The sequence below is a fragment of the Oryctolagus cuniculus genome, assembly GCF_964237555.1.
Source record: "Oryctolagus cuniculus chromosome 17 unlocalized genomic scaffold, mOryCun1.1 SUPER_17_unloc_3, whole genome shotgun sequence".
NCBI lineage: Eukaryota > Metazoa > Chordata > Mammalia > Lagomorpha > Leporidae > Oryctolagus > Oryctolagus cuniculus.
In genome coordinates, this window is record NW_027208204.1 from 473,533 (window position 1) to 488,038 (window position 14,506).

Here is a 14,506-nt window from a genome sequence, read left to right on the forward strand (position 1 = left end):
GAGTACTCGTTATAGCATTAAGCCTCAGTGTACAGCACATTAAGGACAGAGATCCTACATGAGGAGTAAGTGCACAGTGACTCCTGTTGTTGACTTTACCAATTGACACTCCTGTCTATGGCATCAGTAGTCTCCCTAAGCTCCAGTCATAAGTTTCCAAGGCTATGGAAGCCCTCTCAGTTCTCCGACTCTTATCTTGTTTAGACAAGGTCATAGTCAAAGTGGAGGTTCTCTCCTCCCTTCAGAGGAAGGCACCTCCTTCTTTGAAGACCTGTTCTTTCCACTGGGATCTCACTCACAGAGATCTTTTTGCCAGAGTGTCTTGGCTTTCCATGCCTGAAATACTCTCATGGGCTTTTCAGCCAGATCCGAGTGCCTTTAGGGCTGATTCTGAGGCCAGAGTGCTATTTAGGACATCTGCCATTCTATGAGTCTGCTGAGTATCTCACTTCCCATGTTGGATCACTCTCCCCTTTATTTATTCTATTGGTTAGTGTTAGCAGGTACTAGACTTGTTTATGTGCTCCCTTTGACTCTTAGTCCTTTCATTATGATCAATTGTGAACTGAAATTGATCACTTGGACTAGTGAGATGGCATTGGTACATGCCACCTTGATGGGATTGAATTGGAATCCCCTGGTATGTTTCCAACTCTACCAATTGGGGCAAGTCAGCCCGAGCATGCCCCAAATTATACATCTCTTCCCTCTCTTATTCCCACTTTTATGTTTAACAGGGATCACATTTCAGTTAATTTTCAACACTTAAGAATAACTGTGTGATAATTACAGAATTAAACCAGTCATATTAAGTAGAACAGACAAAAAAAATACTAAGAGGGATAATGTATTAAGTTGTTCATTAACAGTCAGGGCTATGCTGATCAAGTCACCATTTCTCATAGTGTCCATTTCACTTCAGGAGGTTTCCTTTTTGGTGTTCAGTCAGTTGTCACCTGTGGGGCTCCATGGGATGCGCAGCCATGGAGCCCCCACGTCAAGGTCGGTCTGATAGCTGTTGCTGTGTCTTTATCACAAGGCGAATGTTGCTAGTTTCAGTTAGGGCAATGCTTTCCCACGGTCGGGACGTTCCAGAGGAGTTGAGAATGTTGTAAACAACAAGATGGCACCGAGGACCGCGCGGTGAGCCTGCCTGCTGCGTGACACCTCATCTGATTGGCCCGAGGATGCGTGCACACTGCGTGAACAGACAGCGGATTGGAGTGTTCCGTGCATGGACTTGAGCCCGCTTGCAATTGGCCAGATTTTGTATATAAGCTATGTGCTGAGGAAGGAGGGGGCTTTCCTGTCCACTCTCCTCCTTTCATTCTTTCACTGTCCCTGTTATTTTCCCATTAAAAGTCTGCTGAAGACCGATGAGCTGCGAACAGTGTCGTTCCTTTGCGGGCAAGGGAGCGGCAAGTGGTGCCGTGACTCGGATCCGGACCACTTTTTCCACGCAGGAATAGGTAAGAAACAAAAGGTAAGCGTGCGAGTGCACGGAAATCCAGCTGGGGAAAGAATAGAAACCGCGGTTCCGTCAAGGAAAGACGGGGAAATTAAGCGCCAGAAAAAAGGGTAAAGGAATCCCTTAAAAGGCGGGAGTACAAAGTGTTAAGAAACGCCAGGAAATAGGCGGAAACTTCCTTTTTACCTCGAAATGGACAATACTCAGAAACTTCCTTTTTACCTCCAAACGGACTATTCTCTGTCCACCACTAGGTTGAGCATGCTGTTGAGCTGCTTGTTAAAAGCTGCGGGGACGCCCGTTAAGGCTGCCACAGTGTGTGCATTCACTAGGGCTGTTGCCAAGACGTCACCATGGTTTGTGGAAGGTGGCGAATTAGATGAGCAACAGTGGCGGAGAGTAGGGGGACAGTTGAGAGCAGCCAGAGAGCCGGCAGAAATACTTAGATTATGGCAACTCACTGACCAGACACTTCAGAACCCCACTGAGAGCATAGGGCTTTTACTTGATGAAGGATGCGAGCTCCTAGAGAAGGTTCAGGAGGAGTCTCGGCATGATAGTCAGTCTAGTGACTGTGGTAGTCAGTGGGACAGGAAACAGACGGACAAAGGTCCCTGTAGGGACCAGCCACCGGATGAGACAGAGAAAAATTCAGTGAAGGACCATCCCCCATCGAGGGCACCCCTGCACTCGAGGGGGCCATCTCATTTATATCCCAGTTTGACTAGGCTAGCGAATTTCTCCTTAGAGGACGAACTGCCGCCGCGGTATCGTCCATTGACTCTCCCTAAATCGGCTCCTAGAAGAAAGAAAAAAAAAAAGACTATAAAGACTCCATTACAGATACAGGGAATAGGGTTAAACAAGGCGAGCCATAGAACAGTTCATTAATGCTATAAAAATAGTCAGTCCTTGGTTCGCAAAAGGAGTCGTGAATAAGCAACATTGGGATTTCCTCAGAAAAAACTTAAATGTGCATTTAAAGAAACAAAGCAAGCCGTGACAAAGGCTGTGAAAACTTTGTTACAGATGTAGAGAATAGGGTTAAAGAAACAAACTGTAGAGCAGATTATCAGTGCTGTTGAAACAATTAGTCCTTGGTTTGCTGAAGAGGGTGTTGTGAATAAGAAACACTGGGAGTAAAAAATATAGATCAGTGTACACTGGACAGCCCTCACCTTGCATTTAAATATTTCATTTAAAGTAAATGTTCTCTGTTATAAAGTTAATATTACTATGTGCAATGAGAAATTGTGGTGACAAAGTGTCCGGACTACCCATTTTGTTTTTGTTTTATGTACTAACTCTACCCCTATTATTGATAGGAATGCTTGAGCAGATTATGCTTGGTTTGCTTTACAAAAAAAAAAAATGTAAGTCAAAATATGCCACAAGTAGTTAAGATTCCACACACCTACAGAAATGTAATAATTACAGATAATAAGAGGCTAGTTCCCTCAGATATGTTTCAATTTATCCTTAAAACATAGTGAATATTATTGTGTTTGATTGCTGGATGTATATTTGTATAGAAAATTTGTATTATATTCTTAAGATGTATTAATTATGCCTATACCTTGGTGCAACTCTAGGGCCAAATGTAAGGACAGATTTTTGGGATGGAGAGGCTTGTGTCTTTGTTTGGCTCTGATAAACAAGTAACTTGTCTGCCAGATAACCTTCTCCTGCTCCTTGGGAGCCTGGCCAGCTCCCTGGGAGGGGATAAAGGAATGTTTTCTGATAAACAGGTGGGCATGCTTCGTGTCTCGGCTCTCTGGCCAAGATCCGGGATGGGACGCACTGCTTGCCTAAGATCTTGGCAATGAGCCTCCCTTGTCCTTGGGGGCTTTAAGGGGAAGCCAGAGCAAGCCTCTGCTGCTGCTGTTTCATCCCGGGGGAACACGCAGTCAAGCTGAACGTTAAACGTGCTCGTGATGATTACTAATAATGTTTGATTCTCAGTATGGATCCTTTTCTGGTGCTGTGTAAAAATTGCTTAGTAATGCCCATAGTACTCTAAATTCTACAAAGCATAAGTACAACGCAAATATGAATCGATTGGCTATTGTGGCTGAGGTGTTCTGTAACAGTCCCCTTAATAAAAAATTAACAAAATAAATTAATTTAAAAAACAGAACATTCAGGACCTGCCACTCTGCTTGGTATGTCATTACAAAAATCAGCAGGAAGAGCTATACCTAATAAATGAGGGTGCTATCAATGTGGGCAACAAGGACATGTACAAATATTGTCCAAAAGTCAAACATCAAAAAAGCCCCTCCTCCTGGGATTTGCCCCTGGTGCTAAAGGGAAAGGCATTGGACCAATAAATGTCACTCCAAAACTGATAAAAATGATAATTCCTTAAATAAATAAAGTTCAGAAAACTAAAAGCGGGGCTGGCCCCAGGCCCCATCCCAACAAATTTTGGGGGCCATGACATTTGTTCCTCAACAGAACACCCTAAATCCATCAATTTCCTCCACAGAGCCACAGAGGACTGGACCTCAGTGCCACCTCCTATACAGTATTGACCCCTGAGATGGGCCCACAAGGCCTCCCTACTGGGATTTTTGCTCCTTTGCCAGCTGGGTTTTTTGGTCTCCTACTGGGCAGAAGTAGTATAACTATGAAAGGGTTACAGGTTTTTCCTGGAGTTATAAACACTGACTTTACTGGTGAGATAAAAACTATGACTCAAGCCAATAATGTAACTTTAACTCCAGGATAATGCATTGCTCACTTGATTCTGTTCCCCTTCTCTTCAATTGGTAGGTCTTTTTTAAATAAAAGAGAAAATAACGGTTTTGGATCTTCTAATGCTTATTGAATACAACCCATAACTAAGGACCAACCCAAATTTTCCTTAAAATTAAATAAAAAGTTATTCAGTGGTCTTTTAGATACTGGAGCTGATGTCTCTGTTATTTCAGCAGCAAGCTGGCCCACAAATTGGAAAAAAAAGAAAATTACCATAACTCAATTGCAAGGTATTGGTCGGAGTCAAAGATTAACACAAAGTTCCAAATTGCTGCAATGGGAGGATGAAGCAGGTAATGCTGGAGCCTGTCGCTCCTATATTTTGGCTGCATTACTTGTTAATCTCTGGAGACGTGATATTCTAACTCAAATGGGGGCTTTAATACACAGTCCAAATAAGATTATTACCATTAACATACTTCAACAAGGTCATTTGCCAGGTAAGGGTTTAGAGTAACAACAACAAAGCATCACATCTCCAGTTACTGTAACTGTCAATCATGACCAGAGAGGCTTGGGTTTCCCTTGATGGCTACTGGTCAGCCTGTGCCCCATGCAAAAAATTAAATAAAATAAAAATCAGATAATCCCGTGTGGGTGGATCAGTGGCCTTTACTGCAGGAAAAGATAAATGCTGCACAGATATTGGTGAAAGAACAATTAACAGCAGGACATACAGTTCCTTCTAATTCTCCTTGGAATAGTCCTATTTTTGTTATCAGACAGAAATCTGGGAGATAGCAATTGCTTCAAGGCCTTAGGCCTGTTAATGCTACTGTGGAAATTATGGGGGCTTTACAACCAAGCTTACCATTGTCTATTGCAATTCCAAAGGACTCTTATATTACAATAATAGATTTAAAAGATTATTTTTATACTATACCTTTACATCCAGAAAACTGTCCCCGATTTGCTTTCAGTGTTCCATCAGTAAATTTTAAAAAACCTATACAAAGATGCCAATGGAGGATCTTACCTCAAAAAATGGCTAATAGCCCTACTTTGTGCCAACAATTCATTGATGCTGCTCTTCAAAAAATTTGCAAAAAATATAACAATTTATATATTATACACTATATAAATGATATTTTAATAGCTGGACCCGAGGAATTTTTGGAGATGCAATGTCTAACAGTAATGAAAGAGCAATCATCTACTTTTGGTCTTATCATAGCCCCTAAAAAAATACAACTTCAATATCCTTATCAATATCTAGGCTTCCAATTGTACCCATGAAAAATACTTCCACAAAAAGTCACCTTACAATTGGATTCTTTACAGACTTTAAATAAGTTTCAAAAACTTCTAGGGAATATTAATTTGCTTTCTGTACATCTCCACCTCACAACAGGAGACCTTAAACCTTTATTCAATATCCTAACAGGAGGTCAAGCTTCTGTAATTTGTAATGGTCACCGTATGGTTATTAACACCTCTTTTTCATCTCTACAGCTAGTTGAATTAGTTGCTGTTGCACTTGCATTGCGGTCTACTTTGGATGTAGCGGTTAACATATACACCGATAGCAAATATGTGTTCCTATCAGTGCCTCAATTGGACACTTGTTCATTCCTTCCTGGATCCTCAGCTGCTTCTCCTTTGTTTTCTCGCATTTGCACTGTCATTCAACAGCATACCTGCCCTTTCTTTATAGGTCATATTTGAGCACATTCCAATCTTCCTGGACCTTTGGTAGAGGACAATTGTTTGGCAGATTCTGCTCTATAAATATATTCTATTGATACAGCAACAAAAGATCATGTTTTACATCATTTAAATGCTCATACGTTACACTTAAAACATAATATTACTCAAGAACAAGCTCGACAAATTGTAAAATTCTGTTCTACTTGCTCCATCCAGTTACCAGTACCTCACTTTCGAATTAATCCTCGTAATTTATTCCCCCAATCAACTATGGCAAATGGATATCACCCACTTCATGGAATTTGGTAAACAAACATATATACATGTGTCTATTGATGCTTGTTTTAAATTTATTTTTGCTTCCTTACATACAGGTAAAGCTACAAGACATGTTATAGCCCGTTGCTTACAAGCTTTTGCTTCCCTAGGAACTCCAAAGCAGATTAAAACGGATAATGGACCTGCTTATATTTCTGCCGCTTTTAGAAATTTTTGTGTAACTTTCTATCTCATGTTACTGACATTCCTTATAATCCTCAGGGTCAAGACAATATTCTACATACACATAACACTTTAAAACAATATTTTAATAATATAAACAAAAGGGGGAGTTTAGGGTTCTTGCCCATTCTCCTAACAAATGGCTCTCATGTGCTTTATTCATTTTAAATTTTTTCACATTGGATAAAGATGGTCGTTTTGCAGCTGATCAACAGTGGCATCCACAAACAGCTGGGGTAAGAACAATGGTAAAATGGAAGGATCCTATCACCAATCATTGGAATGGACCTGATCCAGTACTGGTATGGGACATGGACTCTTAAGGGATGGGTATTTTTATGCAACCAATTTGCTTTTACATTGTTAGCCCCTAATGATTTTCACAACTGCTCACTGGGCCGTGTGGTCCCAATGCTAACATCTGTATTTCCAAAGGCACAACAGTGATGCTCATTACCTGAGAACTGTGATGATAATGTCATCTTAATTGGAGACCTGCTTTCACCATGGCTATACAGCTAGTGGGAGTTCCTTGATTGGCTTATGGAAATAATCATGGACTATGAAGGCTTACATGTTTGGTGACCAAAACAATCAATCTTACTGCTACTGCGCTATCCAATATAGCTGAAGAATTGGATCAAGTTCATTCAGGAAACTCTTATACCGAGCAGCTATCGATTATTTGCTGTTAAAAGATCATATAAGCTGTAAATCTGTTCCAAGGGAATGTTGTTTTAACATTACTAACAATGCCATTTATAGAGTCTGTTATTGATAAACTTATGAGTAAAATGCAACATATGTTTATTACTAACCCACTAACATTTGAAGGGTTTCAATGGATTCATTGGTTATTAATGCGGGCTGGATTGTTACTGCTTTTCATACTTTGTATGGGATATTTTCCATGTGTTCTACAATTTGTGCTATCTTCGCTACAGTCTGTATGGACTGACATTCATCAGTTAAAACTTTGTACCAAACCTCCTTTGTAATCAAAAATAATTAATATTTGGCTGTATGTTTCATCTCTCACCTAATGTTGGGCTAAAATGGTACTCAAAAATGGGTAAGGGCTCAAGTTAAAGAATGGGTCACTATCGGTTGCTTGTTTGTCATGGTACTACTGGGCCTTGCCTTCATAGCCAGATGGATCAGAGCCTTAGCACTCCATCAGCAGAATACCAACTTGATAATCCAACAGGCTATGCTGGCCACCTTGCGATCTCACCCCAATAAAGAAGTATGGCTTAGCATGATGGAGCGGTAGTCAAAGACGGGTAAACACTGATGGGCGCTCCTAGCAACCTAAGACAGAGGGTAGGACAGGCTTCCTATTACCTCCATGACGGGTAAGCAGGTAGCGCGCCATTGGGTACCTAAGACAGGCACGTTTCCATGCCATTTAAATAATAAAGAAGGGGGAGATGTGGGGCTCCATGGGATGCGCAGCCATGGAGCCCCCACGTCAAGGTCGGTCTGATAGCTGTTGCTGTGTCTTTATCACAAGGCGAATGTTGCTAGTTTCAGTTAGGGCAATGCTTTCCCACGGTCGGGACGTTCCAGAGGAGTTGAGAATGTTGTAAACAACAAGATGGCACCGAGGACCGCGCGGTGAGCCTGCCTGCTGCGTGACACCTCATCTGATTGGCCCGAGGATGCGTGCACACTGCGTGAACAGACAGCGGATTGGAGTGTTCCGTGCATGGACTTGAGCCCGCTTGCAATTGGCCAGATTTTGTATATAAGCTATGTGCTGAGGAAGGAGGGGGCTTTCCTGTCCACTCTCCTCCTTTCATTCTTTCACTGTCCCTGTTATTTTCCCATTAAAAGTCTGCTGAAGACCGATGAGCTGCGAACAGTGTCGTTCCTTTGCGGGCAAGGGAGCGGCAGTCACCGATCAGGGAGAACATATGGTATTTGTCCCTTTGGGACTGGCTTACTTCACTCAGCATGATGTGTTCCAGATTCCTCCATTTTGTTGCAAATGACTGGATTTCGTTGTTTCTTACTGCAGTATAGTATTCTAAAGAATACATATCCCATAATTTCTTTATCCAGTCTACCGTTGATGGGCATTTAGGTTGGTTCCAGGTCTTGGCTATTGTGAATTGTGCTGCAATAAACATTAGGGTGCAGACCGCTTTTTTGTTTGCCAATTTAAACTCCTTTGGGTAAATTCCAAGGAGTGGGATGGCTGGGTCAAACGGTAGGATTATCTTCAGGTTTCTGAGGAATCTCCAGACTGACTTCCATAGTGGCTTGACCAGTTTGCATTCCCACCAACAGTGGGCTAGTGTCCCTTTTTCCCCACATCCTCGCCAGCATCTGTTGTTGGTAGATTTCTGTATGTGAGCCATTCTAACCGGGGTGAGGTGAAACCTCATTGTGGTTTTGATTTGCATTTCCCTGATTGCTAGCGACCTTGAGCATTTTTTCATGTGCCTGTTGGCCATTTGGATTTCCTCTTTCGAAAAATGTCTATTGAGGTCCTTGGCCCATCTCTTAAGTGGGTTGTTGGTTTTGTTTTTGTGGAGTTTCTTGATCTCTTTGTAGATTCTGTTTATTAACCCTTTATCTGTATGCTTCAGGGATAGCTGTTTTATTGATTTCATGTTACCATAGTAAAATATATCTTCTTTTAAACACAAAAAAATCAAAAGCCTTTCAATGATGGCATGCCATCATTTGCTAGCACATCCTAATCTCAGAAATATATGAAAAGTTCACATCTTAGACTGGAAAATGTTAATTTGTATTGAAATGTCATGAAACTTTGAATAATAAGAATGATGTAATATTTATGGGGATTTTAAGCTTGAGTGTTTGAAAGTGGAATGTTTTTGCTTGTTCTGAGTTTGGCTATGACTCTGGTTTTAATTATCCATGTGCTATTGTTTGTTGGAGTTTATATGTAATTCTTTCATTAATATATTTCAACAAACCATGCTTTTTTCTCCCAAACTTTTCGCTACTCATTGTTTCCATTAGTTTCATTCCTATTCTTTATGATCCATTTTTTTTTCACTGATCCAGTTTTACTCTGTAGGTCATATTTCCCCCACTTTTATACTCTCAATCACTATGCTAGTTGCGGTAACAATTTTCCATCCCTTTTGTGTGTTGTCACAGTAATTCTTAAATAGTATTTCTCTCTTCTGATTTCTAAAAAAATTAACTGTCTTCTCTGTTTAAATATTTTTAATCATTTATGTTATACAAAGGTTAAAATTCCTTAAAATGCCATGAGGTTTTTTATTTTCTAATTTTATATTTGCTCTATTTCATTGTTATTTCAGGAACTGTGAAGGGAGTGCATGGCAATTTTTTTCGAATTATTATTTTCTGGGATTTTGTCTTAGCTCCGGTGTCTTATTGACTCACTTTTCTTGACCACTTGTGTATCTTCTCCTTAGTTATGAAAGATAGCAATAGCCTTAATCTCTTTTTAAGCAAGAAAAGAAAAGCATTAAAAGACAGAGCATGTAGTTCACTTGGTCAGATGACCACCTGTGGTTTGTCTTGGTCTTTGTGTACAATTCTCTTTCCTCATTAATTTCTTCATCTTCCCAGAACTCAGCAAAAGAGTGATTCCATAACCATGTTCCTGTATTGATTGGGACTCAGAGTAAGGAAGAAGAGAAGTGGAGGGGTTCAAGAAGCTAATGTTAAATGCTGTGTAGGTAAAAGATGCTGGGAAGTTCTCTAACCAAGCAGATTATTCCATATGTAAGGCTATAGGGATTGTAAGTAACTGTAGAATACTTTGCACAATATATCAAGTTCTGTACTATCATGATCAGTATAAGATGTAAAAGCACTTATTTTCTGTGTGTCTGTATGTAAATAAGTTCTGATAGATTAATTAACATTCATATATTTTATAGAATTACTTCATCAATTTATTTTAAAAAAGCATCATTTTCGGGGCCAGCACTGTGGCTCAGTGGGTTGACACCCTGGCCTGGAGCACTGGCATCCCATGTGTGCACTGGTTCTAGTCCCAGCTGCTCTTCTTACGGTCTGGCTCTCTGCTGTGGCCTGGGATGGCAGTGGAGGATGGCTCAAGTCCTTGGGCCCCTGTACCCATGTGGGAGACCTGGAGGAGGCTCCTGGCTCCTGGCTTTGGATTGGCATAGCACCGGCCATTGCAGTCATGTAGGGAGTGAGCCAGTGGATGGAAGACCTCTTTCTCTCTGTCTCTACCTCTGTCTGTGGCTCTGTCTTTCAAATAAACAGAATAAATCTTAAAAAAAAGAAACATCATTTTCACTTGTATGGAAAGGGGAATAACTGTTGTACAGTGAAAAGGAAATTCATTCATCAATGAAACATAAAAATATTCAGAAATCATTTACTGGAATATTGTATGTTGTTATGTGTTTGATTATAGATGACACAAATACACCGTCTATATTCTGTTTTGCTTAAAATTTCTGCATGTGTGACTTTATTTGTTCCTTATAACCCCAATTATGTTGGTATCATAAGATGGAAAATGAGTTCTATATTGGCCAGGACATGCTTAGTTTTCCAGTTCTAAATATTCAATGTTATAAATAACTTTAGAAATAAATATATTTATTTACTATACTAATGCCTTTCCAAAAATTTTGTATACCTCTATCTTCTTTTGTATATACTGATAATACCTCTGCTATGCTACTGGAATTTACAGCTGTGTGTAATGCTGAAGAATTGAAACTGTCTTGTTCATGGCTTACAGGACTAAGCATGGCAACTTTACTGGAAGCAAAGTATATACCCTACATACATTATATGACTTGCAAAAGCATGTATTGATATGTAAAAGTCAAGTAATTGTGAATTATGATGCTTTCTTAGGTGAAAAGAAGTCAATAAATGCTAATGATTTTTTTTCTTTTTTTTTTTATCTTTTATTTAATGAATATAAATTTCCAAAGTATGACTCATGGGTTACAATGGCTTTCCCCCCCATACCGTCCCTCCCACCCACCACCCTCCCCTTTCCCACTCCCTCTCCCCTTCCATTCACATCAAGATTCATTTTCGATTATCTTAATATACAGAAGATCAGCTTAGTATAATTTCTTTTTTTTTTTTACAGAAGATCAGTTTAGTGTACATTGTGGGGAGCAAACCGGACTAGACTGAGTTACTGGAATTAGGACTTATTCTATGCATCTGCTCTCCCACAATATGGCGTTGGGAGAGAAGTAAACAGCTTCCGCACAGCTGCCTCCAGTTCAACTAATAAACTGTAGGACTTGCTCCTGATTGGAGAGCAGCGTACTCGGCGTGTGGGCAGCCGAGTTGGGATTGGCGGAGGAGGACTATAAAGGAGGAGAGAGACGGCATGCACCAGGAACATCTAAGGGGAACATCTGAGCAGCCCCCGAGAGAGCCGGCCGGCGGTGTGCCGCTCCCCTGCGGAAGTGGGGAATGTGGCCAGGGGGAACTGCCCTTCCACGGAGGTGGAAGGGATAGTAGCCAACCCGGGAAGAACCAGCAGCAAACCCGGGGAGGGCCGAGCAGATGAAAGAACAGCGCAGGGTCCTGTGTCGTTCCTCCACGAAGAGGGGGAGCGACAGTACATTAAGTAAAGATTTCAATCGTTTGCACCCCCATAGAAACACAAAGTGAAATATACTGTTTGAGTACTCGTTATAGCATTAAGCCTCAGTGTACAGCACATTAAGGACAGAGATCCTACATGAGGAGTAAGTGCACAGTGACTCCTGTTGTTGACTTTACAAATTGACACTCCTGTTTATGGCATCAGTAATCTCCCTATGCACCAGTCATGAGTTTCCAAGGCTATGGAAGCCCCTTGAGTTCTCCGACTCTTATCTTGTTTAGACAAGGTCATAGTCAAAGTGGAGGTTCTCTCCTCCCTTCAGAGGAAGGCACCTCCTTCTTTGAAGACCTGTTCTTTCCACTGGGATCTCACTCACAGAGATCTTTTTGCCAGAGTGTCTTGGCTTTCCATGCCTGAAATACTCTCATGGGCTTTTCAGCCAGATCCGAGTGCCTTTAGGGCTGATTCTGAGGCCAGAGTGCTATTTAGGACATCTGCCATTCTATGAGTCTGCTGAGTATCTCACTTCCCATGTTGGATCACTCTCCCCTTTATTTATTCTATCGGATAGTGTTAGCAGATACTAGACTTGTTTATGTGCTCCCTTTGACTCTTAGTCCTTTCATTATGATCAATTGTGAACTGAAATTGATCACTTGGAATAGTGAGATGGCATTGGCACATGCCACCTTGATGGGATTGAATTGGAATCCCCTGGTATGTTTCCAACTCTACCAATTGGGGCAAGTCAGCCCGAGCATGCCCCAAATTATACATCTCTTCCCTCTCTTATTCCCACTTTTATGTTTAACAGGGATCACATTTCAGTTAATTTTCAACACTTAAGAATAACTGTGTGATAATTACAGAATTAAACCAGTCATATTAAGTAGAACAGACAAAAAAAATACTATGAGGGATAATGTATTAAGTTGTCCATTAGCAGTCAGGGCTATGCTGATCAAGTCACCATTTCTCATAGTGTCCATTTCACTTCAGGAGGTTTCCTTTTTGGTGTTCAGTCAGTTGTCACCGATCAGGGAGAACATATGGTATTTGTCCCTTTGGGACTGGCTTATTTCACTCAGCATGATGTGTTCCAGATTCCTCCATTTTGTTGCAAATGACTGGATTTCGTTGTTTCTTACTGCGGTATAGTATTCTAAAGAATACATATCCCATAATTTCTTTATCCAGTCTACCATTGATGGGCATTTAGGTTGGTTCCAGGTCTTGGCTATTGTGAATTGTGCTGCAATAAACATTAGGGTGCAGACCGCTTTTTTCTTTATCAATTTAAACTCCTTTGGGTAAATTCCAAGGAGTGGGATGGCTGGGTCGAACGGTAGGGTTATATTCAGGTTTCTGAGGAATCTCCAGACTGATTTCCATAGTGGCTTGACCAGTTTGCATTCCCACCAACAGTGGGCTAGTGTCCCTTTTTCCCCACATCCTCTCCAGCATCTGTTGTTGGTAGATTTCTGTATGTGAGCCATTCTAACCGGGGTGAGGTGAAACCTCATTGTGCTTTTGATTTGCATTTCCCTGATTGCTAGTGACCTTGAACATTTTTTCATGTGCCTGTTGGCCATTTGGATTTCCTCTTTTGAAAAATGTCTATTGAGGTCCTTGGCCCATCTCTTAAGTGGGTTGTTGGTTTTGTTTTTGTGGAGTTTCTTGATCTCTTTGTAGATTCTGGTTATTAACCCTTTATCTGTTGCATAGTTTGCAAATATTTTTTCCCATTCTGTTGGTTGTCTCTTCACTCTCCTGACTGTTTCTTTTGCAGTACAGAAACTTCTCAATTTGATGCAATCCCAATAGTTGATTTTGGCTTTGACTGTCTGTGCCTCCCGGGACTTTTCCAGAAATTCTTTGCCTGTGCCAATATCTTGAAGGGTTTCTCCAATGTTCTCTAATAACTTAATGGTGTCAGGACGTAGATTTAGGTCTTTAATCCACGTTGAGTGGATTTTTGTGTAAGGTGTAAGGTAGGGGTCTTGCTTCATGCTTCTGCACGTGGAAATCCAGTTTTCCCAGCACCATTTATTGAATAGACTGTCCTTGCTCCAGGAATTAGTTTTAGATCCTTGATCAAATATAAGTTGGCTGTAGATGTTTGGATTGATTTCTGGTGTTTCAATTCTGTTCCATTGGTCTATCCATCTGTTTCTGTACCAGTACCATGCTGTTTTGATTACAACTGCCCTGTAGTATGTCCTGAAGTCTGGTATTGCGATGCCTCCGGCTTTGTTTTTGTTGTACAAGATTGCTTTAGCTATTCGAGGTCTCTTGTGCCTCCATATGAATTTCAGCATCATTTTTTTCTAGATCTGAGAAGAATGTCTTTGGTATCTTGATTGGGATTGCATTGAATCTATAAATTGCTTTTGGGAGAATGGACATTTTGATGATGTTGATTTTTCCAATCTATGAGCATGGAAGATTTTTCCATTTTTTGGTATCCTCTTCTATTTCTTTAAGGTTTTGTAATTTTCATCGTAGAGATCTTTAACGTCCTTGGTTAAGTTTATTCCAAGGTATTTGATTGTTTTTGTAGCTATTGT

At 40.7% G+C, this 14,506-nt stretch overlaps 1 long non-coding RNA gene and 1 pseudogene across 2 annotated transcripts in view; one reads left to right on the forward strand and one right to left on the reverse strand.

Moving 5' to 3' along the window:
- The window catches only part of LOC138847904 (uncharacterized), a 59,701-nt gene that overhangs the window by 18,730 nt on the left and 26,465 nt on the right, over positions 1-14,506 (reverse strand). The gene's annotated exons all lie outside the window — the stretch shown is intronic.
- LOC127488569 (forkhead box protein R1 pseudogene) overlaps positions 1-14,506 on the forward strand; it is a 49,821-nt pseudogene that overhangs the window by 13,907 nt on the left and 21,408 nt on the right.